At 40.8% G+C, this 20,189-nt stretch overlaps 2 protein-coding genes and 26 non-coding genes across 27 annotated transcripts in view; all 28 read left to right on the top strand.

The window, feature by feature from the left end:
• LOC120332866 (FGFR1 oncogene partner 2 homolog) overlaps window positions 1-20,189 on the top strand; it is a 424,145-nt gene that overhangs the window by 106,863 nt on the left and 297,093 nt on the right.
• LOC120329781 (FGFR1 oncogene partner 2 homolog) overlaps window positions 1-20,189 on the top strand; it is a 443,159-nt gene that overhangs the window by 189,324 nt on the left and 233,646 nt on the right. The window lies entirely within an intron of this gene.
• LOC144423993 (U1 spliceosomal RNA) lies at window positions 366-528 on the top strand. Its single transcript, XR_013476357.1, has one exon. It is a non-coding gene; the product is annotated as a U1 spliceosomal RNA (small nuclear RNA).
• LOC144424223 (U1 spliceosomal RNA) lies at window positions 1,117-1,279 on the top strand. Its single transcript, XR_013476587.1, has one exon. It is a non-coding gene; the product is annotated as a U1 spliceosomal RNA (small nuclear RNA).
• LOC144423342 (U1 spliceosomal RNA) lies at window positions 1,880-2,043 on the top strand. The gene has a single exon (XR_013475836.1). It is a non-coding gene; the product is annotated as a U1 spliceosomal RNA (small nuclear RNA).
• Window positions 2,631-2,793, top strand: LOC144423286 (U1 spliceosomal RNA). Its single transcript, XR_013475780.1, has one exon. It is a non-coding gene; the product is annotated as a U1 spliceosomal RNA (small nuclear RNA).
• LOC144423992 (U1 spliceosomal RNA) lies at window positions 3,381-3,543 on the top strand. The gene has a single exon (XR_013476356.1). It is a non-coding gene; the product is annotated as a U1 spliceosomal RNA (small nuclear RNA).
• On the top strand, window positions 4,144-4,306 carry LOC144423991 (U1 spliceosomal RNA). Its single transcript, XR_013476355.1, has one exon. It is a non-coding gene; the product is annotated as a U1 spliceosomal RNA (small nuclear RNA).
• Window positions 4,907-5,070, top strand: LOC144423415 (U1 spliceosomal RNA). The gene has a single exon (XR_013475909.1). It is a non-coding gene; the product is annotated as a U1 spliceosomal RNA (small nuclear RNA).
• Window positions 5,658-5,820, top strand: LOC144423285 (U1 spliceosomal RNA). Its single transcript, XR_013475779.1, has one exon. It is a non-coding gene; the product is annotated as a U1 spliceosomal RNA (small nuclear RNA).
• On the top strand, window positions 6,408-6,570 carry LOC144423990 (U1 spliceosomal RNA). The gene has a single exon (XR_013476354.1). It is a non-coding gene; the product is annotated as a U1 spliceosomal RNA (small nuclear RNA).
• Window positions 7,401-7,564, top strand: LOC144423414 (U1 spliceosomal RNA). Its single transcript, XR_013475908.1, has one exon. It is a non-coding gene; the product is annotated as a U1 spliceosomal RNA (small nuclear RNA).
• On the top strand, window positions 8,152-8,314 carry LOC144423284 (U1 spliceosomal RNA). The gene has a single exon (XR_013475778.1). It is a non-coding gene; the product is annotated as a U1 spliceosomal RNA (small nuclear RNA).
• Window positions 8,903-9,065, top strand: LOC144423988 (U1 spliceosomal RNA). The gene has a single exon (XR_013476352.1). It is a non-coding gene; the product is annotated as a U1 spliceosomal RNA (small nuclear RNA).
• LOC144423987 (U1 spliceosomal RNA) lies at window positions 9,666-9,828 on the top strand. Its single transcript, XR_013476351.1, has one exon. It is a non-coding gene; the product is annotated as a U1 spliceosomal RNA (small nuclear RNA).
• Window positions 10,429-10,591, top strand: LOC144423986 (U1 spliceosomal RNA). The gene has a single exon (XR_013476350.1). It is a non-coding gene; the product is annotated as a U1 spliceosomal RNA (small nuclear RNA).
• LOC144423985 (U1 spliceosomal RNA) lies at window positions 11,180-11,342 on the top strand. The gene has a single exon (XR_013476349.1). It is a non-coding gene; the product is annotated as a U1 spliceosomal RNA (small nuclear RNA).
• On the top strand, window positions 11,943-12,106 carry LOC144424005 (U1 spliceosomal RNA). Its single transcript, XR_013476369.1, has one exon. It is a non-coding gene; the product is annotated as a U1 spliceosomal RNA (small nuclear RNA).
• On the top strand, window positions 12,695-12,857 carry LOC144424180 (U1 spliceosomal RNA). Its single transcript, XR_013476544.1, has one exon. It is a non-coding gene; the product is annotated as a U1 spliceosomal RNA (small nuclear RNA).
• On the top strand, window positions 13,458-13,620 carry LOC144423283 (U1 spliceosomal RNA). The gene has a single exon (XR_013475777.1). It is a non-coding gene; the product is annotated as a U1 spliceosomal RNA (small nuclear RNA).
• Window positions 14,209-14,371, top strand: LOC144423984 (U1 spliceosomal RNA). The gene has a single exon (XR_013476348.1). It is a non-coding gene; the product is annotated as a U1 spliceosomal RNA (small nuclear RNA).
• Window positions 14,972-15,135, top strand: LOC144423413 (U1 spliceosomal RNA). Its single transcript, XR_013475907.1, has one exon. It is a non-coding gene; the product is annotated as a U1 spliceosomal RNA (small nuclear RNA).
• LOC144423359 (U1 spliceosomal RNA) lies at window positions 15,723-15,885 on the top strand. The gene has a single exon (XR_013475853.1). It is a non-coding gene; the product is annotated as a U1 spliceosomal RNA (small nuclear RNA).
• LOC144423983 (U1 spliceosomal RNA) lies at window positions 16,474-16,636 on the top strand. Its single transcript, XR_013476347.1, has one exon. It is a non-coding gene; the product is annotated as a U1 spliceosomal RNA (small nuclear RNA).
• On the top strand, window positions 17,237-17,399 carry LOC144423982 (U1 spliceosomal RNA). Its single transcript, XR_013476346.1, has one exon. It is a non-coding gene; the product is annotated as a U1 spliceosomal RNA (small nuclear RNA).
• On the top strand, window positions 17,988-18,150 carry LOC144423981 (U1 spliceosomal RNA). The gene has a single exon (XR_013476345.1). It is a non-coding gene; the product is annotated as a U1 spliceosomal RNA (small nuclear RNA).
• On the top strand, window positions 18,751-18,913 carry LOC144423979 (U1 spliceosomal RNA). Its single transcript, XR_013476344.1, has one exon. It is a non-coding gene; the product is annotated as a U1 spliceosomal RNA (small nuclear RNA).
• LOC144424179 (U1 spliceosomal RNA) lies at window positions 19,544-19,706 on the top strand. The gene has a single exon (XR_013476543.1). It is a non-coding gene; the product is annotated as a U1 spliceosomal RNA (small nuclear RNA).

Genomic DNA, 20,189 nt, shown 5'->3' with positions numbered 1-20,189 from the left:
GTTTCACATTCAGATTGTGTTGCCATTGATTGAGCAATAGAATGAGCGCCAAGATTCGGAAATATCATTATTCCCTGTTTAAGGTACGTATCGTAGCTGCGGCTCTTTGTTTATAGTTTAATATTCCACCCCCTGGTCCTTGCTATTATTTGTAAAGTTGTTCAACTTCACTCTGTCATCGGATGGCAAAGAACTCGCGATGTATCACATAAAAGAGTGAACGCAATGAATCGTATTCCACGTTACCCACAGACGAATCAATTAAAATTGCAACTTTTGCACATATCGTTTTTAATGTTGAGAAGTTCTTCTCAACACTTAGCATAGAACATTCATTCATGATGCGTAACCAATCGTCACAAATCATACTTACCTGACGAGGCAGTCAACCGCGATCACAAAGGCGGTTCTGCCTAGGCGAGGTTTAGTCATTGCACCCAGACTAAATTGACCCTAGCGATTATCCCAAATGTGGATAACTCGGTCGTGTAATTTCTGCTAGTGGGGACTGCGTTCGCGCTATCCCTTTTATATATTTGCTCACTACCAATATCCTGTTGGCTTACGAGTTAAGTCAATGAGCGGCCACGTTGCTTTCATTAGTTGTGGCCGTATTGATCCTCGTTTGGGTGTGTTATCTTTCTCATGACCAATCTTACAATCCATTTATTGATATTAGTCCATGACATGCCTTGCCATTATCCAAGTTATCCCTTTATCCAACCGTCTCTAGATTGATTCCTTGTTTGCAGTTTCACATTCAGATTGTGTTGCCATTGATTGAGCAATAGAATGAGCGCCAAGATTCGGAAATATCATTATTCCCTGTTTAAGCTAGCTATCGTAGCTGCGGCTCATTGTTTATAGTTTAATATTCCACCCCCTGGTCCTTGCTATTTTTTGTAAAGTTGTTCAACTTCACTCTGCCATCGGATGGCAAAGAACTCGCGATGTATCACATAAAAGAGTGAACGCAATGAATCGTATTCCACGTTACCCACAGACGAATCAATTAAAATTGCAACTTTTGCACATATCGTTTTTAATGTTGAGAAGTTCTTCTCAACACTTAGCATAGAACATTCATTCATGATGCGTAACCAATCGTCACAAATCATACTTACCTGACGAGGCAGTCAACCGCGATCACAAAGGCGGTTCTGCCTAGGCGAGGTTTAGTCAATGCACCCAGACTAAATTGACCCTAGCGATTATCCCAAATGTGGATAACTCGGTCGTGTAATTTCTGCTAGTGGGGACTGCGTTCGCGCTATCCCTTTTATATATTTGCTCACTACCAATATCCTGTTGGCTTACGAGTTAAGTCAATGAGCGGCCACGATGCTTTCATTAGTTGTGGCCGTATTGATCCTCGTTTGGGTGTGTTAAATTTCTCATGACCAATCTTACAATCCATTTATTAATTTATTTATTGATATTAGTCCATGACATGCCTTGCCATTATCCAAGTTAGCCCTTTATCCAACCGTCTCTAGATTGATTCCTTGTTTGCAGTTTCACATTCAGATTGTGTTGCCATTGATTGAGCAATAGAATGAGCGCCAAGATTCGGAAATATCATTATTCCCTGTTTAAGGTACGTATCGTAGCTGCGGCTCTTTGTTTATAGTTTAATATTCCACCCCCTGGTCCTTGCTATTTTTTGTAAAGTTGTTCAACTTCACTCTGTCATCGGATGGCAAAGAACTCGCGATGTATCACATAAAAGAGTGAACGCAATGAATCGTATTCCACGTTACCCACAGACGAATCAATTAAAATTGCAACTTTTGCACATATCGTTTTTAATGTTGAGAAGTTCTTCTCAACACTTAGCATAGAACATTCATTCATGATGCGTAACCAATCGTCACAAATCATACTTACCTGACGAGGCAGTCAACCGCGATCACAAAGGCGGTTCTGCCTAGGCGAGGTTTAGTCATTGCACCCAGACTAAATTGACCCTAGCGATTATCCCAAATGTGGATAACTCGGTCGCGTAATTTCTGCTAGTGGTGACTGCGTTCGCGCTATCCCTTTTATATATTTGCTCACTACCAATATCTTGTTGGCTTACGAGTTAAGTCAATGAGCGGCCACGTTGCTTTCATTAGTTGTGGCCGTATTGATCCTCGTTTGGGTGTGTTATCTTTCTCATGACCAATCTTACAATTCATTTATTGATATTAGTCCATGACATGCCTTGCCATTATCCAAGTTATCCCTTTATCCAATCGTCTCTAGATTGATTCCTTGTTTGCAGTTTCACATTCAGATTGTGTTGCCATTGATTGAGCAATAGAATGAGCGCCAAGATTCGGAAATATCAATATTCCCTGTTTAAGGTACGTATCGTAGCTGCGGCTCATTGTTTATAGTTTAATATTCCACCCACTGGTCCTTGCTATTTTTTGTAAAGTTGTTCAACTTCACTCTGCCATCGGATGGCAAAGAACTCGCGATGTATCACATAAAAGAGTGAACGCAATGAATCGTATTCCACGTTACCCACAGACGAATCAATTAAAATTGCAACTTTTGCACATATCGTTTTTAATGTTGAGAAGTTCTTCTCAACACTTAGCATAGAACATTCATTCATGGTGCGTAACCAATCGTCACAAATCATACTTACCTGACGAGGCAGTCAACCGCGATCACAAAGGCGGTTCTACCTAGGCGAGGTTTAGTCATTGCACCCAGTCTAAATTGACCCTAGCGATTATCCCAAATGTGGATAACTCGGTCGTGTAATTTCTGCTAGTGGGGACTGCGTTCGCGCTATCCCTTTTATATATTTGCTCACTACCAATATCCTGTTGGCTTACGAGTTAAGTCAATGAGCGGCCACGTTGCTTTCATTAGTTGTGGCCGTATTGATCCTCGTTTGGGTGTGTTATCTTTCTCATGACCAATCTTACAATCCATTGATTGATATTAGTCCATGACATGCCTTGCCATTATCCAAGTTATCCCTTTATCCAACCGTCTCTAGATTGATTCTTTGTTTGCAGTTTCACATTCAGATTGTGTTGCCATTGATTGAGCAATAGAATGAGCGCCAAGATTCGGAAAATCATTATTCCCTGTTTAAGCTACCTATCGTAGCTGCGGCTCATTGTTTATAGTTTAATATTCCACCCCCTGGTCCTTGCTATTTTTTGTAAAGTTGTTCAACTTCACTCTGCCATCGGATGACAAAGAACTCGCGATGTATCACATAAAAGAGTGAACGCAATGAATCGTATTCCACGTTACCCACAGACGAATCAATTAAAATTGCAACTTTTGCACATATCGTTTTTAATGTTGAGAAGTTCTTCTCAACACTTAGCATAGAACATTCATTCATGATGCGTAACCAATCGTCACAAATCATACTTACCTGACGAGGCAGTCAACCGCGATCACAAAGGCGGTTCTGCCTAGGCGAGGTTTAGTCATTGCACCCAGACTAAATTGACCCTAGCGATTATCCCAAATGTGGATAACTCGGTCGTGTAATTTCTGCTAGTGGGGACTGCGTTCGCGCTATCCCTTTTATATATTTGCTCACTACCAATATCCTGTTGGCTTACGAGTTAAGTCAATGAGCGGCCACGATGCTTTCATTAGTTGTGGCCGTATTGATCCTCGTTTGGGTGTGTTAAATTTCTCATGACCAATCTTACAATCCATTTATTAATTTATTTATTGATATTAGTCCATGACATGCCTTGCCATTATCCAAGTTAGCCCTTTATCCAACCGTCTCTAGATTGATTCCTTGTTTGCAGTTTCACATTCAGATTGTGTTGCCATTGATTGAGCAATAGAATGAGCGCCAAGATTCGGAAATATCATTATTCCCTGTTTAAGGTACGTATCGTAGCTGCGGCTCTTTGTTTATAGTTTAATATTCCACCCCCTGGTCCTTGCTATTTTTTGTAAAGTTGTTCAACTTCACTCTGTCATTGGATGGCAAAGAACTCGCGATGTATCACATAAAAGAGTGAACGCAATGAATCGTATTCCACGTTACCCACAGACGAATCAATTAAAATTGCAACTTTTGCACATATCGTTTTTAATGTTGAGAAGTTCTTCTCAACACTTAGCATAGAACATTCATTCATGATGCGTAACCAATCGTCACAAATCATACTTACCTGACGAGGCAGTCAACCGCGATCACAAAGGCGGTTCTGCCTAGGCGAGGTTTAGTCATTGCACCCAGACTAAATTGACCCTAGCGATTATCCCAAATGTGGATAACTCGGTCGTGTAATTTCTGCTAGTGGGGACTGCGTTCGCGCTATCCCTTTTATATATTTGCTCACTACCAATATCCTGTTGGCTTACGAGTTAAGTCAATGAGCGGCCACGATGCTTTCATTAGTTGTGGCCGTATTGATCCTCGTTTGGGTGTGTTAAATTTCTCATGACCAATCTTACAATCCATTTATTAATTTATTTATTGATATTAGTCCATGACATGCCTTGCCATTATCCAAGTTAGCCCTTTATCCAACCGTCTCTAGATTGATTCCTTGTTTGCAGTTTCACATTCAGATTGTGTTGCCATTGATTGAGCAATAGAATGAGCGCCAAGATTCGGAAATATCATTATTCCCTGTTTAAGGTACGTATCGTAGCTGCGGCTCTTTGTTTATAGTTTAATATTCCACCCCCTGGTCCTTGCTATTATTTGTAAAGTTGTTCAACTTCACTCTGTCATCGGATGGCAAAGAACTCGCGATGTATCACATAAAAGAGTGAACGCAATGAATCGTATTCCACGTTACCCACAGACGAATCAATTAAAATTGCAACTTTTGCACATATCGTTTTTAATGTTGAGAAGTTCTTCTCAACACTTAGCATAGAACATTCATTCATGATGCGTAACCAATCGTCACAAATCATACTTACCTGACGAGGCAGTCAACCGCGATCACAAAGGCGGTTCTGTCTAGGCGAGGTTTAGTCATTGCACCCAGACTAAATTGACCCTAGCGATTATCCCAAATGTGGATAACTCGGTCGCGTAATTTCTGCTAGTGGTGACTGCGTTCGCGCTATCCCTTTTATATATTTGCTCACTACCAATATCTTGTTGGCTTACGAGTTAAGTCAATGAGCGGCCACGTTGCTTTCATTAGTTGTGGCCGTATTGATCCTCGTTTGGGTGTGTTATCTTTCTCATGACCAATCTTACAATTCATTTATTGATATTAGTCCATGACATGCCTTGCCATTATCCAAGTTATCCCTTTATCCAATTGTCTCTAGATTGATTCCTTGTTTGCAGTTTCACATTCAGATTGTGTTGCCATTGATTGAGCAATAGAATGAGCGCCAAGATTCGGAAATATCAATATTCCCTGTTTAAGGTACGTATCGTAGCTGCGGCTCATTGTTTATAGTTTAATATTCCACCCACTGGTCCTTGCTATTTTTTGTAAAGTTGTTCAACTTCACTCTGCCATCGGATGGCAAAGAACTCGCGATGTATCACATAAAAGAGTGAACGCAATGAATCGTATTCCACGTTACCCACAGACGAATCAATTAAAATTGCAACTTTTGCACATATCGTTTTTAATGTTGAGAAGTTCTTCTCAACACTTAGCATAGAACATTCATTCATGATGCGTAACCAATCGTCACAAATCATACTTACCTGACGAGGCAGTCAACCGCGATCACAAAGGCGGTTCTACCTAGGCGAGGTTTAGTCATTGCACCCAGTCTAAATTGACCCTAGCGATTATCCCAAATGTGGATAACTCGGTCGTGTAATTTCTGCTAGTGGGGACTGCGTTCGCGCTATCCCTTTTATATATTTGCTCACTACCAATATCCTGTTGGCTTACGAGTTAAGTCAATGAGCGGCCACGTTGCTTTCATTAGTTGTGGCCGTATTGATCCTCGTTTGGGTGTGTTATCTTTCTCATGACCAATCTTACAATCCATTGATTGATATTAGTCCATGACATGCCTTGCCATTATCCAAGTTATCCCTTTATCCAACCGTCTCTAGATTGATTCTTTGTTTGCAGTTTCACATTCAGATTGTGTTGCCATTGATTGAGCAATAGAATGAGCGCCAAGATTCGGAAAATCATTATTCCCTGTTTAAGCTACCTATCGTAGCTGCGGCTCATTGTTTATAGTTTAATATTCCACCCCCTGGTCCTTGCTATTTTTTGTAAAGTTGTTCAACTTCACTCTGCCATCGGATGACAAAGAACTCGCGATGTATCACATAAAAGAGTGAACGCAATGAATCGTATTCCACGTTACCCACAGACGAATCAATTAAAATTGCAACTTTTGCACATATCGTTTTTAATGTTGAGAAGTTCTTCTCAACACTTAGCATAGAACATTCATTCATGATGCGTAACCAATCGTCACAAATCATACTTACCTGACGAGGCAGTCAACCGCGATCACAAAGGCGGTTCTGCCTAGGCGAGGTTTAGTCATTGCACCCAGACTAAATTGACCCTAGCGATTATCCCAAATGTGGATAACTCGGTCGTGTAATTTCTGCTAGTGGGGACTGCGTTCGCGCTATCCCTTTTATATATTTGCTCACTACCAATATCCTGTTGGCTTACGAGTTAAGTTAAGCCACGATGCTTTCATTAGTTGTGGCCGTATTGATCCTCGTTACCAATATCCTGTTGGCTTACGAGTTAAGTTAAGCCACGATGCTTTCATTAGTTGTGGCCGTATCCCTTTTATATATTTGCTCACTACCAATATCCTGTTGGCTTACGAGTTAAGTTAAGCCACGATGCTTTCATTAGTTGTGGCCGTATTGATCCTCACTACCAATATCCTGTTGGCTTACGAGTTAAGTTAAGCCACGATGCTTTCATTAGTTGTGGCCGTATTGATCCTCGTTTGGGTGTGTTAAATTTCTCATGACCAATCTTACAATCCATTTATTAATTTATTTATTGATATTAGTCCATGACATGCCTTGCCATTATCCAAGTTAGCCCTTTATCCAACCGTCTCTAGATTGATTCCTTGTTTGCAGTTTCACATTCAGATTGTGTTGCCATTGATTGAGCAATAGAATGAGCGCCAAGATTCGGAAATATCATTATTCCCTGTTTAAGGTACGTATCGTAGCTGCGGCTCTTTGTTTATAGTTTAATATTCCACCCCCTGGTCCTTGCTATTATTTGTAAAGTTGTTCAACTTCACTCTGTCATCGGATGGCAAAGAACTCGCGATGTATCACATAAAAGAGTGAACGCAATGAATCGTATTCCACGTTACCCACAGACGAATCAATTAAAATTGCAACTTTTGCACATATCGTTTTTAATGTTGAGAAGTTCTTCTCAACACTTAGCATAGAACATTCATTCATGATGCGTAACCAATCGTCACAAATCATACTTACCTGACGAGGCAGTCAACCGCGATCACAAAGGCGGTTCTGTCTAGGCGAGGTTTAGTCATTGCACCCAGACTAAATTGACCCTAGCGATTATCCCAAATGTGGATAACTCGGTCGCGTAATTTCTGCTAGTGGTGACTGCGTTCGCGCTATCCCTTTTATATATTTGCTCACTACCAATATCTTGTTGGCTTACGAGTTAAGTCAATGAGCGGCCACGTTGCTTTCATTAGTTGTGGCCGTATTGATCCTCGTTTGGGTGTGTTATCTTTCTCATGACCAATCTTACAATTCATTTATTGATATTAGTCCATGACATGCCTTGCCATTATCCAAGTTATCCCTTTATCCAATTGTCTCTAGATTGATTCCTTGTTTGCAGTTTCACATTCAGATTGTGTTGCCATTGATTGAGCAATAGAATGAGCGCCAAGATTCGGAAATATCAATATTCCCTGTTTAAGGTACGTATCGTAGCTGCGGCTCATTGTTTATAGTTTAATATTCCACCCACTGGTCCTTGCTATTTTTTGTAAAGTTGTTCAACTTCACTCTGCCATCGGATGGCAAAGAACTCGCGATGTATCACATAAAAGAGTGAACGCAATGAATCGTATTCCACGTTACCCACAGACGAATCAATTAAAATTGCAACTTTTGCACATATCGTTTTTAATGTTGAGAAGTTCTTCTCAACACTTAGCATAGAACATTCATTCATGATGCGTAACCAATCGTCACAAATCATACTTACCTGACGAGGCAGTCAACCGCGATCACAAAGGCGGTTCTACCTAGGCGAGGTTTAGTCATTGCACCCAGTCTAAATTGACCCTAGCGATTATCCCAAATGTGGATAACTCGGTCGTGTAATTTCTGCTAGTGGGGACTGCGTTCGCGCTATCCCTTTTATATATTTGCTCACTACCAATATCCTGTTGGCTTACGAGTTAAGTCAATGAGCGGCCACGTTGCTTTCATTAGTTGTGGCCGTATTGATCCTCGTTTGGGTGTGTTATCTTTCTCATGACCAATCTTACAATCCATTGATTGATATTAGTCCATGACATGCCTTGCCATTATCCAAGTTATCCCTTTATCCAACCGTCTCTAGATTGATTCCTTGTTTGCAGTTTCCCATTCAGATTGTGTTGCCATTGATTGAGCAATAGAATGAGCGCCAAGATTCGGAAATATCATTATTCCCTGTTTAAGCTACCTATCGTAGCTGCGGCTCATTGTTTATAGTTTAATATTCCACCCCCTGGTCCTTGCTAATTTTTGTAAAGTTGTTCAACTTCACTCTGCCATCGGATGACAAAGAACTCGCGATGTATCACATAAAAGAGTGAACGCAATGAATCGTATTCCACGTTACCCACAGACGAATCAATTAAAATTGCAACTTTTGCACATATCGTTTTTAATGTTGAGAACTTCTTCTCAACACTTAGCATAGAACATTCATTCATGATGCGTAACCAATCGTCACAAATCATACTTACCTGACGAGGCAGTCAACCGCGATCACAAAGGCGGTTCTGCCTAGGCGAGGTTTAGTCATTGCACCCAGACTAAATTGACCCTAGCGATTATCCCAAATGTGGATAACTCGGTCGTGTAATTTCTGCTAGTGGGGACTGCGTTCGCGCTATCCCTTTTATATATTTGCTCACTACCAATATCCTGTTGGCTTACGAGTTAAGTCAATGAGCGGCCACGATGCTTTCATTAGTTGTGGCCGTATTGATCCTCGTTTGGGTGTGTTAAATTTCTCATGACCAATCTTACAATCCATTTATTAATTTATTTATTGATATTAGTCCATGACATGCCTTGCCATTATCCAAGTTAGCCCTTTATCCAACCGTCTCTAGATTGATTCCTTGTTTGCAGTTTCACATTCAGATTGTGTTGCCATTGATTGAGCAATAGAATGAGCGCCAAGATTCGGAAATATCATTATTCCCTGTTTAAGGTACGTATCGTAGCTGCGGCTCTTTGTTTATAGTTTAATATTCCACCCCCTGGTCCTTGCTATTTTTTGTAAAGTTGTTCAACTTCACTCTGTCATCGGATGGCAAAGAACTCGCGATGTATCACATAAAAGAGTGAACGCAATGAATCGTATTCCACGTTACCCACAGACGAATCAATTAAAATTGCAACTTTTGCACATATCGTTTTTAATGTTGAGAAGTTCTTCTCAACACTTAGCATAGAACATTCATTCATGATGCGTAACCAATCGTCACAAATCATACTTACCTGACGAGGCAGTCAACCGCGATCACAAAGGCGGTTCTGCCTAGGCGAGGTTTAGTCATTGCACCCAGACTAAATTGACCCTAGCGATTATCCCAAATGTGGATAACTCGGTCGTGTAATTTCTGCTAGTGGGGACTGCGTTCGCGCTATCCCTTTTATATATTTGCTCACTACCAATATCCTGTTGGCTTACGAGTTAAGTCAATGAGCGGCCACGATGCTTTCATTAGTTGTGGCCGTATTGATCCTCGTTTGGGTGTGTTAAATTTCTCATGACCAATCTTACAATCCATTTATTAATTTATTTATTGATATTAGTCCATGACATGCCTTGCCATTATCCAAGTTAGCCCTTTATCCAACCGTCTCTAGATTGATTCCTTGTTTGCAGTTTCACATTCAGATTGTGTTGCCATTGATTGAGCAATAGAATGAGCGCCAAGATTCGGAAATATCATTATTCCCTGTTTAAGGTACGTATCGTAGCTGCGGCTCTTTGTTTATAGTTTAATATTCCACCCCCTGGTCCTTGCTATTATTTGTAAAGTTGTTCAACTTCACTCTGTCATCGGATGGCAAAGAACTCGCGATGTATCACATAAAAGAGTGAACGCAATGAATCGTATTCCACGTTACCCACAGACGAATCAATTAAAATTGCAACTTTTGCACATATCGTTTTTAATGTTGAGAAGTTCTTCTCAACACTTAGCATAGAACATTCATTCATGATGCGTAACCAATCGTCACAAATCATACTTACCTGACGAGGCAGTCAACCGCGATCACAAAGGCGGTTCTGCCTAGGCGAGGTTTAGTCATTGCACCCAGACTAAATTGACCCTAGCGATTATCCCAAATGTGGATAACTCGGTCGTGTAATTTCTGCTAGTGGGGACTGCGTTCGCGCTATCCCTTTTATATATTTGCTCACTACCAATATCCTGTTGGCTTACGAGTTAAGTCAATGAGCGGCCACGTTGCTTTCATTAGTTGTGGCCGTATTGATCCTCGTTTGGGTGTGTTATCTTTCTCATGACCAATCTTACAATCCATTTATTGATATTAGTCCATGACATGCCTTGCCATTATCCAAGTTATCCCTTTATCCAACCGTCTCTAGATTGATTCCTTGTTTGCAGTTTCACATTCAGATTGTGTTGCCATTGATTGAGCAATAGAATGAGCGCCAAGATTCGGAAATATCATTATTCCCTGTTTAAGCTACCTATCGTAGCTGCGGCTCATTGTTTATAGTTTAATATTCCACCCCCTGGTCCTTGCTATTTTTTGTAAAGTTGTTCAACTTCACTCTGCCATCGGATGGCAAAGAACTCGCGATGTATCACATAAAAGAGTGAACGCAATGAATCGTATTCCACGTTACCCACAGACGAATCAATTAAAATTGCAACTTTTGCACATATCGTTTTTAATGTTGAGAACTTCTTCTCAACACTTAGCATAGAACATTCATTCATGATGCGTAACCAATCGTCACAAATCATACTTACCTGACGAGGCAGTCAACCGCGATCACAAAGGCGGTTCTGCCTAGGCGAGGTTTAGTCATTGCACCCAGACTAAATTGACCCTAGCGATTATCCCAAATGTGGATAACTCGGTCGTGTAATTTCTGCTAGTGGGGACTGCGTTCGCGCTATCCCTTTTATATATTTGCTCACTACCAATATCCTGTTGGCTTACGAGTTAAGTCAATGAGCGGCCACGATGCTTTCATTAGTTGTGGCCGTATTGATCCTCGTTTGGGTGTGTTAAATTTCTCATGACCAATCTTACAATCCATTTATTAATTTATTTATTGATATTAGTCCATGACATGCCTTGCCATTATCCAAGTTAGCCCTTTATCCAACCGTCTCTAGATTGATTCCTTGTTTGCAGTTTCACATTCAGATTGTGTTGCCATTGATTGAGCAATAGAATGAGCGCCAAGATTCGGAAATATCATTATTCCCTGTTTAAGGTACGTATCGTAGCTGCGGCTCTTTGTTTATAGTTTAATATTCCACCCCCTGGTCCTTGCTATTTTTTGTAAAGTTGTTCAACTTCACTCTGTCATCGGATGGCAAAGAACTCGCGATGTATCACATAAAAGAGTGAACGCAATGAATCGTATTCCACGTTACCCACAGACGAATCAATTAAAATTGCAACTTTTGCACATATCGTATTTAATGTTGAGAAGTTCTTCTCAACACTTAGCATAGAACATTCATTCATGATGCGTAACCAATCGTCACAAATCATACTTACCTGACGAGGCAGTCAACCGCGATCACAAAGGCGGTTCTGCCTAGGCGAGGTTTAGTCATTGCACCCAGACTAAATTGACCCTAGCGATTATCCCAAATGTGGATAACTCGGTCGTGTAATTTCTGCTAGTGGGGACTGCGTTCGCGCTATCCCTGTTATATATTTGCTCACTACCAATATCCTGTTGGCTTACGAGTTAAGTCAATGAGCGGCCACGTTGCTTTCATTAGTTGTGGCCGTATTGATTCTCGTTTGGGTGTGTTATATTTCTCATGACCAATCTTACAATCCATTTATTGGTATTAGTCCATGACATGCCTTGCCATTATCCAAGTTATCCCTTTATCCAACCGTCTCTAGATTGATTCCTTGTTTACAGTTTCACATTCAGATTGTGTTGCCATTGATTGGGCAATAGAATGAGCGCCAAGATTTGGAAATATCATTGTTTGCTGTTCAAGGTACGTATTGGGGCTGTGGCTCTTTGTTTATAGTTTAGTATTTCAAACCCTGGCTCTCTGCTATTTCTTGTAAAGTTGTTCAGCTCCATTCTGCATCGGATGGCAAAGAACTGGCAATGTGTCACATAAAAGATTTGAACGCAATGAATCGTATTCTACGTTCCTGACAGACGAATCAATTAAAATTGCAACTTTTGCACATATCGTTTTTATTGTTGAGAACTTCTTCTCAACATTTAGCATAGAACATTCATTCATGATGCGTAACCAATCGTCACAAATCATACTTACCTGACGAGGCAGTCAACCGCGATCACGAAGGCGGTTCTGCCTAGGCGAGGTTTAGTCATTGCACCCAGACTAAATTGACCCTAGCGATTATCCCAAATGTGGATAACTCGGTCGTGTAATTTCAGCTAGTGGGGACTGCGTTCGCGCTATCCCTTTTATATATTTGCTCACTACCAATATCCTGTTGGCTTACGAGTTAAGTCAATGAGCGGCCACGATGCTTTCATTAGTTGTGGCCGTATTGATCCTCGTTTGGGTGTGTTAAATTTCTCATGACCAATCTTACAATCCATTTATTAATTTATTTATTGATATTAGTCCATGACATGCCTTGCCCTTATCCAAGTTAGCCCTTTATCCAACCGTCTCTAGATTGATTCCTTGTTTGCAGTTTCACATTCAGATTGTGTTGCCATTGATTGAGCAATAGAATGAGCGCCAAGATTCGGAAATATCATTATTCCCTGTTTAAGGTACGTATCGTAGCTGCGGCTCTTTGTTTATAGTTTAATATTCCACCCCCTGGTCCTTGCTATTTTTTGTAAAGTTGTTCAACTTCACTCTGTCATCGGATGGCAAAGAACTCGCGATGTATCACATAAAAGAGTGAACGCAATGAATCGTATTCCACGTTACCCACAGACGAATCAATTAAAATTGCAACTTTTGCACATATCGTTTTTAATGTTGAGAAGTTCTTCTCAACACTTAGCATAGAACATTCATTCATGATGCGTAACCAATCGTCACAAATCATACTTACCTGACGAGGCAGTCAACCGCGATCACAAAGGCGGTTCTACCTAGGCGAGGTTTAGTCATTGCACCCAGTCTAAATTGACCCTAGCGATTATCCCAAATGTGGATAACTCGGTCGTGTAATTTCTGCTAGTGGGGACTGCGTTCGCGCTATCCCTTTTATATATTTGCTCACTACCAATATCCTGTTGGCTTACGAGTTAAGTCAATGAGCGGCCACGTTGCTTTCATTAGTTGTGGCCGTATTGATCCTCGTTTGGGTGTGTTATCTTTCTCATGACCAATCTTACAATCCATTTATTGATATTAGTCCATGACATGCCTTGCCATTATCCAAGTTATCCCTTTATCCAACCGTCTCTAGATTGATTCTTTGTTTGCAGTTTCACATTCAGATTGTGTTGCCATTGATTGAGCAATAGAATGAGCGCCAAGATTCGGAAAAATCATTATTCCCTGTTTAAGCTACCTATCGTAGCTGCGGCTCATTGTTTATAGTTTAATATTCCACCCCCTGGTACTTGCTATTTTTTGTAAAGTTGTTCAACTTCACTCTGCCATCGGATGACAAAGAACTCGCGATGTATCACATAAAAGAGTGAACGCAATGAATCGTATTCCACGTTACCCACAGACGAATCAATTAAAATTGCAACTTTTGCACATATCGTTTTTAATGTTGAGAAGTTCTTCTCAACACTTAGCATAGAACATTCATTCATGATGCGTAACCAATCGTCACAAATCATACTTACCTGACGAGGCAGTCAACCGCGATCACAAAGGCGGTTCTGCCTAGGCGAGGTTTAGTCATTGCACCCAGACTAAATTGACCCTAGCGATTATCCCAAATGTGGATAACTCGGTCGTGTAATTTCTGCTAGTGGGGACTGCGTTCGCGCTATCCCTTTTATATATTTGCTCACTACCAATATCCTGTTGGCTTACGAGTTAAGTCAATGAGCGGCCACAATGCTTTCATTAGTTGTGGCCGTATTGATCCTCGTTTGGGTGTGTTAAATTTCTCATGACCAATCTTACAATCCATTTATTAATTTATTTATTGATATTAGTCCATGACATGCCTTGCCATTATCCAAGTTAGCCCTTTATCCAACCGTCTCTAGATTGATTCCTTGTTTGCAGTTTCACATTCAGATTGTGTTGCCATTGATTGAGCAATAGAATGAGCGCCAAGATTCGGAAATATCATTATTCCCTGTTTAAGGTACGTATCGTAGCTGCGGCTCTTTGTTTATAGTTTAATATTCCACCCCCTGGTCCTTGCTATTATTTGTAAAGTTGTTCAACTTCACTCTGTCATCGGATGGCAAAGAACTCGCGATGTATCACATAAAAGAGTGAACGCAATGAATCGTATTCCACGTTACCCACAGACGAATCAATTAAAATTGCAACTTTTGCACATATCGTTTTTAATGTTGAGAAGTTCTTCTCAACACTTAGCATAGAACATTCATTCATGATGCGTAACCAATCGTCACAAATCATACTTACCTGACGAGGCAGTCAACCGCGATCACAAAGGCGGTTCTGTCTAGGCGAGGTTTAGTCATTGCACCCAGACTAAATTGACCCTAGCGATTATCCCAAATGTGGATAACTCGGTCGCGTAATTTCTGCTAGTGGTGACTGCGTTCGCGCTATCCCTTTTATATATTTGCCCACTACCAATATCTTGTTGGCTTACGAGTTAAGTCAATGAGCGGCCACGTTGCTTTCATTAGCTGTGGCCGTATTGATCCTCGTTTGGGTGTGTTATCTTTCTCATGACCAATCTTACAATTCATTTATTGATATTAGTCCATGACATGCCTTGCCATTATCCAAGTTATCCCTTTATCCAATCGTCTCTAGATTGATTCCTTGTTTGCAGTTTCACATTCAGATTGTGTTGCCATTGATTGAGCAATAGAATGAGCGCCAAGATTCGGAAATATCAATATTCCCTGTTTAAGGTACGTATCGTAGCTGCGGCTCATTGTTTATAGTTTAATATTCCACCCACTGGTCCTTGCTATTTTTTGTAAAGTTGTTCAACTTCACTCTGCCATCGGATGGCAGAGAACTCGCGATGTATCACATAAAAGAGTGAACGCAATGAATCGTATTCCACGTTACCCACAGACGAATCAATTAAAATTGCAACTTTTGCACATATCGTTTTTAATGTTGAGAAGTTCTTCTCAACACTTAGCATAGAACATTCATTCATGATGCGTAACCAATCGTCACAAATCATACCTACCTGACGAGGCAGTCAACCGCGATCACAAAGGCGGTTCTACCTAGGCGAGGTTTAGTCATTGCACCCAGTCTAAATTGACCCTAGCGATTATCCCAAATGTGGATAACTCGGTCGTGTAATTTCTGCTAGTGGGGACTGCGTTCGCGCTATCCCTTTTATATATTTGCTCACTACCAATATCCTGTTGGCTTACGAGTTAAGTCAATGAGCGGCCACGTTGCTTTCATTAGTTGTGGCCGTATTGATCCTCGTTTGGGTGTGTTATCTTTCTCATGACCAATCTTACAATCCATTTATTGATATTAGTCCATGACATGCCTTGCCATTATCCAAGTTATCCCTTTATCCAACCGTCTCTAGATTGATTCCTTGTTTGCAGTTTCCCATTCAGATTGTGTTGCCATTGATTGAGCAATAGAATGAGCGCCAAGATTCGGAAATATCATTATTCCCTGTTTAAGCTACCTATCGTAGCTGCGGCTCATTGTTTATAGTTTAATATTCCACCCCCTGGTCCTTGCTAATTTTTGTAAAGTTGTTCAACTTCACTCTGCCATCGGATGACAAAGAACTCGCGATGTATCACATAAAAGAGTGAACGCAATGAATCGTATTCCACGTTACCCACAGACGAATCAATTAAAATTGCAACTTTTGCACATATCGTTTTTAATGTTGAGAACTTCTTCTCAACACTTAGCATAGAACATTCATTCATGATGCGTAACCAATCGTCACAAATCATACTTACCTGACGAGGCAGTCAACCGCGATCACAAAGGCGGTTCTGCCTAGGCGAGGTTTAGTCATTGCACCCAGACTAAATTGACCCTAGCGATTATCCCAAATGTGGATAACTCGGTCGTGTAATTTCTGCTAGTGGGGACTGCGTTCGCGCTATCCCTTTTATATATTTGCTCACTACCAATATCCTGTTGGCTTACGAGTTAAGTCAATGAGCGGCCACGATGCTTTCATTAGTTGTGGCCGTATTGATCCTCGTTTGGGTGTGTTAAATTTCTCATGACCAATCTTACAATCCATTTATTAATTTATTTATTGATATTAGTCCATGACATGCCTTGCCATTATCCAAGTTAGCCCTTTATCCAACCGTCTCTAGATTGATTCCTTGTTTGCAGTTTCACATTCAGATTGTGTTGCCATTGATTGAGCAATAGAATGAGCGCCAAGATTCGGAAATATCATTATTCCCTGTTTAAGGTACGTATCGTAGCTGCGGCTCTTTGTTTATAGTTTAATATTCCACCCCCTGGTCCTTGCTATTATTTGTAAAGTTGTTCAACTTCACTCTGTCATCGGATGGCAAAGAACTCGCGATGTATCACATAAAAGAGTGAACGCAATGAATCGTATTCCACGTTACCCACAGACGAATCAATTAAAATTGCAACTTTTGCACATATCGTTTTTAATGTTGAGAAGTTCTTCTCAACACTTAGCATAGAACATTCATTCATGATGCGTAACCAATCGTCACAAATCATACTTACCTGACGAGGCAGTCAACCGCGATCACAAAGGCGGTTCTGCCTAGGCGAGGTTTAGTCATTGCACCCAGACTAAATTGACCCTAGCGATTATCCCAAATGTGGATAACTCGGTCGTGTAATTTCTGCTAGTGGGGACTGCGTTCGCGCTATCCCTTTTATATATTTGCTCACTACCAATATCCTGTTGGCTTACGAGTTAAGTCAATGAGCGGCCACGTTGCTTTCATTAGTTGTGGCCGTATTGATCCTCGTTTGGGTGTGTTATCTTTCTCATGACCAATCTTACAATCCATTTATTGATATTAGTCCATGACATGCCTTGCCATTATCCAAGTTATCCCTTTATCCAACCGTCTCTAGATTGATTCCTTGTTTGCAGTTTCACATTCAGATTGTGTTGCCATTGATTGAGCAATAGAATGAGCGCCAAGATTCGGAAATATCATTATTCCCTGTTTAAGCTACCTATCGTAGCTGCGGCTCATTGTTTATAGTTTAATATTCCACCCCCTGGTCCTTGCTATTTTTTGTAAAGTTGTTCAACTTCACTCTGCCATCGGATGGCAAAGAACTCGCGATGTATCACATAAAAGAGTGAACGCAATGAATCGTATTCCACGTTACCCACAGACGAATCAATTAAAATTGCAACTTTTGCACATATCGTTTTTAATGTTGAGAACTTCTTCTCAACACTTAGCATAGAACATTCATTCATGATGCGTAACCAATCGTCACAAATCATACTTACCTGACGAGGCAGTCAACCGCGATCACAAAGGCGGTTCTGCCTAGGCGAGGTTTAGTCATTGCACCCAGACTAAATTGACCCTAGCGATTATCCCAAATGTGGATAACTCGGTCGTGTAATTTCTGCTAGTGGGGACTGCGTTCGCGCTATCCCTTTTATATATTTGCTCACTACCAATATCCTGTTGGCTTACGAGTTAAGTCAATGAGCGGCCACGATGCTTTCATTAGTTGTGGCCGTATTGATCCTCGTTTGGGTGTGTTAAATTTCTCATGACCAATCTTACAATCCATTTATTAATTTATTTATTGATATTAGTCCATGACATGCCTTGCCATTATCCAAGTTAGCCCTTTATCCAACCGTCTCTAGATTGATTCCTTGTTTGCAGTTTCACATTCAGATTGTGTTGCCATTGATTGAGCAATAGAATGAGCGCCAAGATTCGGAAATATCATTATTCCCTGTTTAAGGTACGTATCGTAGCTGCGGCTCTTTGTTTATAGTTTAATATTCCACCCCCTGGTCCTTGCTATTTTTTGTAAAGTTGTTCAACTTCACTCTGTCATCGGATGGCAAAGAACTCGCGATGTATCACATAAAAGAGTGAACGCAATGAATCGTATTCCACGTTACCCACAGACGAATCAATTAAAATTGCAACTTTTGCACATATCGTATTTAATGTTGAGAAGTTCTTCTCAACACTTAGCATAGAACATTCATTCATGATGCGTAACCAATCGTCACAAATCATACTTACCTGACGAGGCAGTCAACCGCGATCACAAAGGCGGTTCTGCCTAGGCGAGGTTTAGTCATTGCACCCAGACTAAATTGACCCTAGCGATTATCCCAAATGTGGATAACTCGGTCGTGTAATTTCTGCTAGTGGGGACTGCGTTCGCGCTATCCCTTTTATATATTTGCTCACTACCAATATCCTGTTGGCTTCCCTTTTATATATTTGCTCACTACCAATATCCTGTTGGCTTACGAGTTAAGTCAATGAGCGGCCACGTTGCTTTCATTAGTTGTGGCCGTATTGATCCTCGTTTGGGTGTGTTATCTTTCTCATGACCAATCTTACAATCCATTTATTGATATTAGTCCATGACATGCCTTGCCATTATCCAAGTTATCCCTTTATCCAACCGTCTCTAGATTGATTCCTTGTTTACAGTTTCACATTCAGATTGTGTTGCCATTGACTGGGCAATAGAATGAGCGCCAAGATTTGGAAATATCATTGTTTGCTGTCCAAGGTACGTATTGGGGCTGTGGCTCTTTGTTTATAGTTTAGTATTTCAAACCCTGGCTCTCTGCTATTTCTTGTAAAGTTGTTCAGCTTCATTCTGCATCGGATGGCAAAGAACTGGCAATGTGTCACATAAAAGATTTGAACGCAATGAATCGTATTCTACGTTCCTGACAGACGAATCAATTAAAATTGCAACTTTTGCACATATCGTTTTTATTGTTGAGAACTTCTTCTCAACATTTAGCATAGAACATTCATTCATGATGCGTAACCAATCGTCACAATTCATACTTACCTGACGAGGCAGTCAACCGCGATCACGAAGGCGGTTCTGCCTAGGCGAGGTTTAGTCATTGCACCCAGACTAAATTGACCCTAGCGATTATCCCAAATGTGGATAACTCGGTCGTGTAATTTCAGCTAGTGGGGACTGCGTTCGCGCTATCCCTTTTATATATTTGCTCACTACCAATATCCTGTTGGCTTACGAGTGAAGTCAATGAGCGGCCACGTTGCTTTCATTAGTTGTGGCCGTATTGATCCTCGTTTGGGTGTGTTATCTTTCTCATGACTAATCTTACAATCCATTTATTGATATTAGTCCATGACATGCCTTGCCATTATCCAAGTTATCCCTTTATCCAACCGTCTCTAGATTGATTCCTTGTTTGCAGTTTCACATTCAGATTGTGTTGCCATTGATTGAGCAATAGAATGAGCGCCAAGATTCGGAAATATCATTATTCCCTGTTTAAGCTACCTATCGTAGCTGCGGCTCATTGTTTATAGTTTAATATTCCACCCACTGGTCCTTGCTATTTTTTGTAAAGTTGTTCAACTTCACTCTGTCATCGGATGGCAAAGAACTCGCGATGTATCACATAAAAGAGTGAACGCAATGAATCGTATTCCACGTTACCCACAGACGAATCA

The sequence above is a fragment of the Styela clava genome, chromosome 5 (assembly GCF_964204865.1).
Source record: "Styela clava chromosome 5, kaStyClav1.hap1.2, whole genome shotgun sequence".
In the NCBI taxonomy this organism is placed as follows: domain Eukaryota; kingdom Metazoa; phylum Chordata; class Ascidiacea; order Stolidobranchia; family Styelidae; genus Styela; species Styela clava.
The sequence above is the reverse complement of the archived record's forward strand: the minus strand, read 5'-3'. Positions and strand labels throughout refer to the sequence as shown.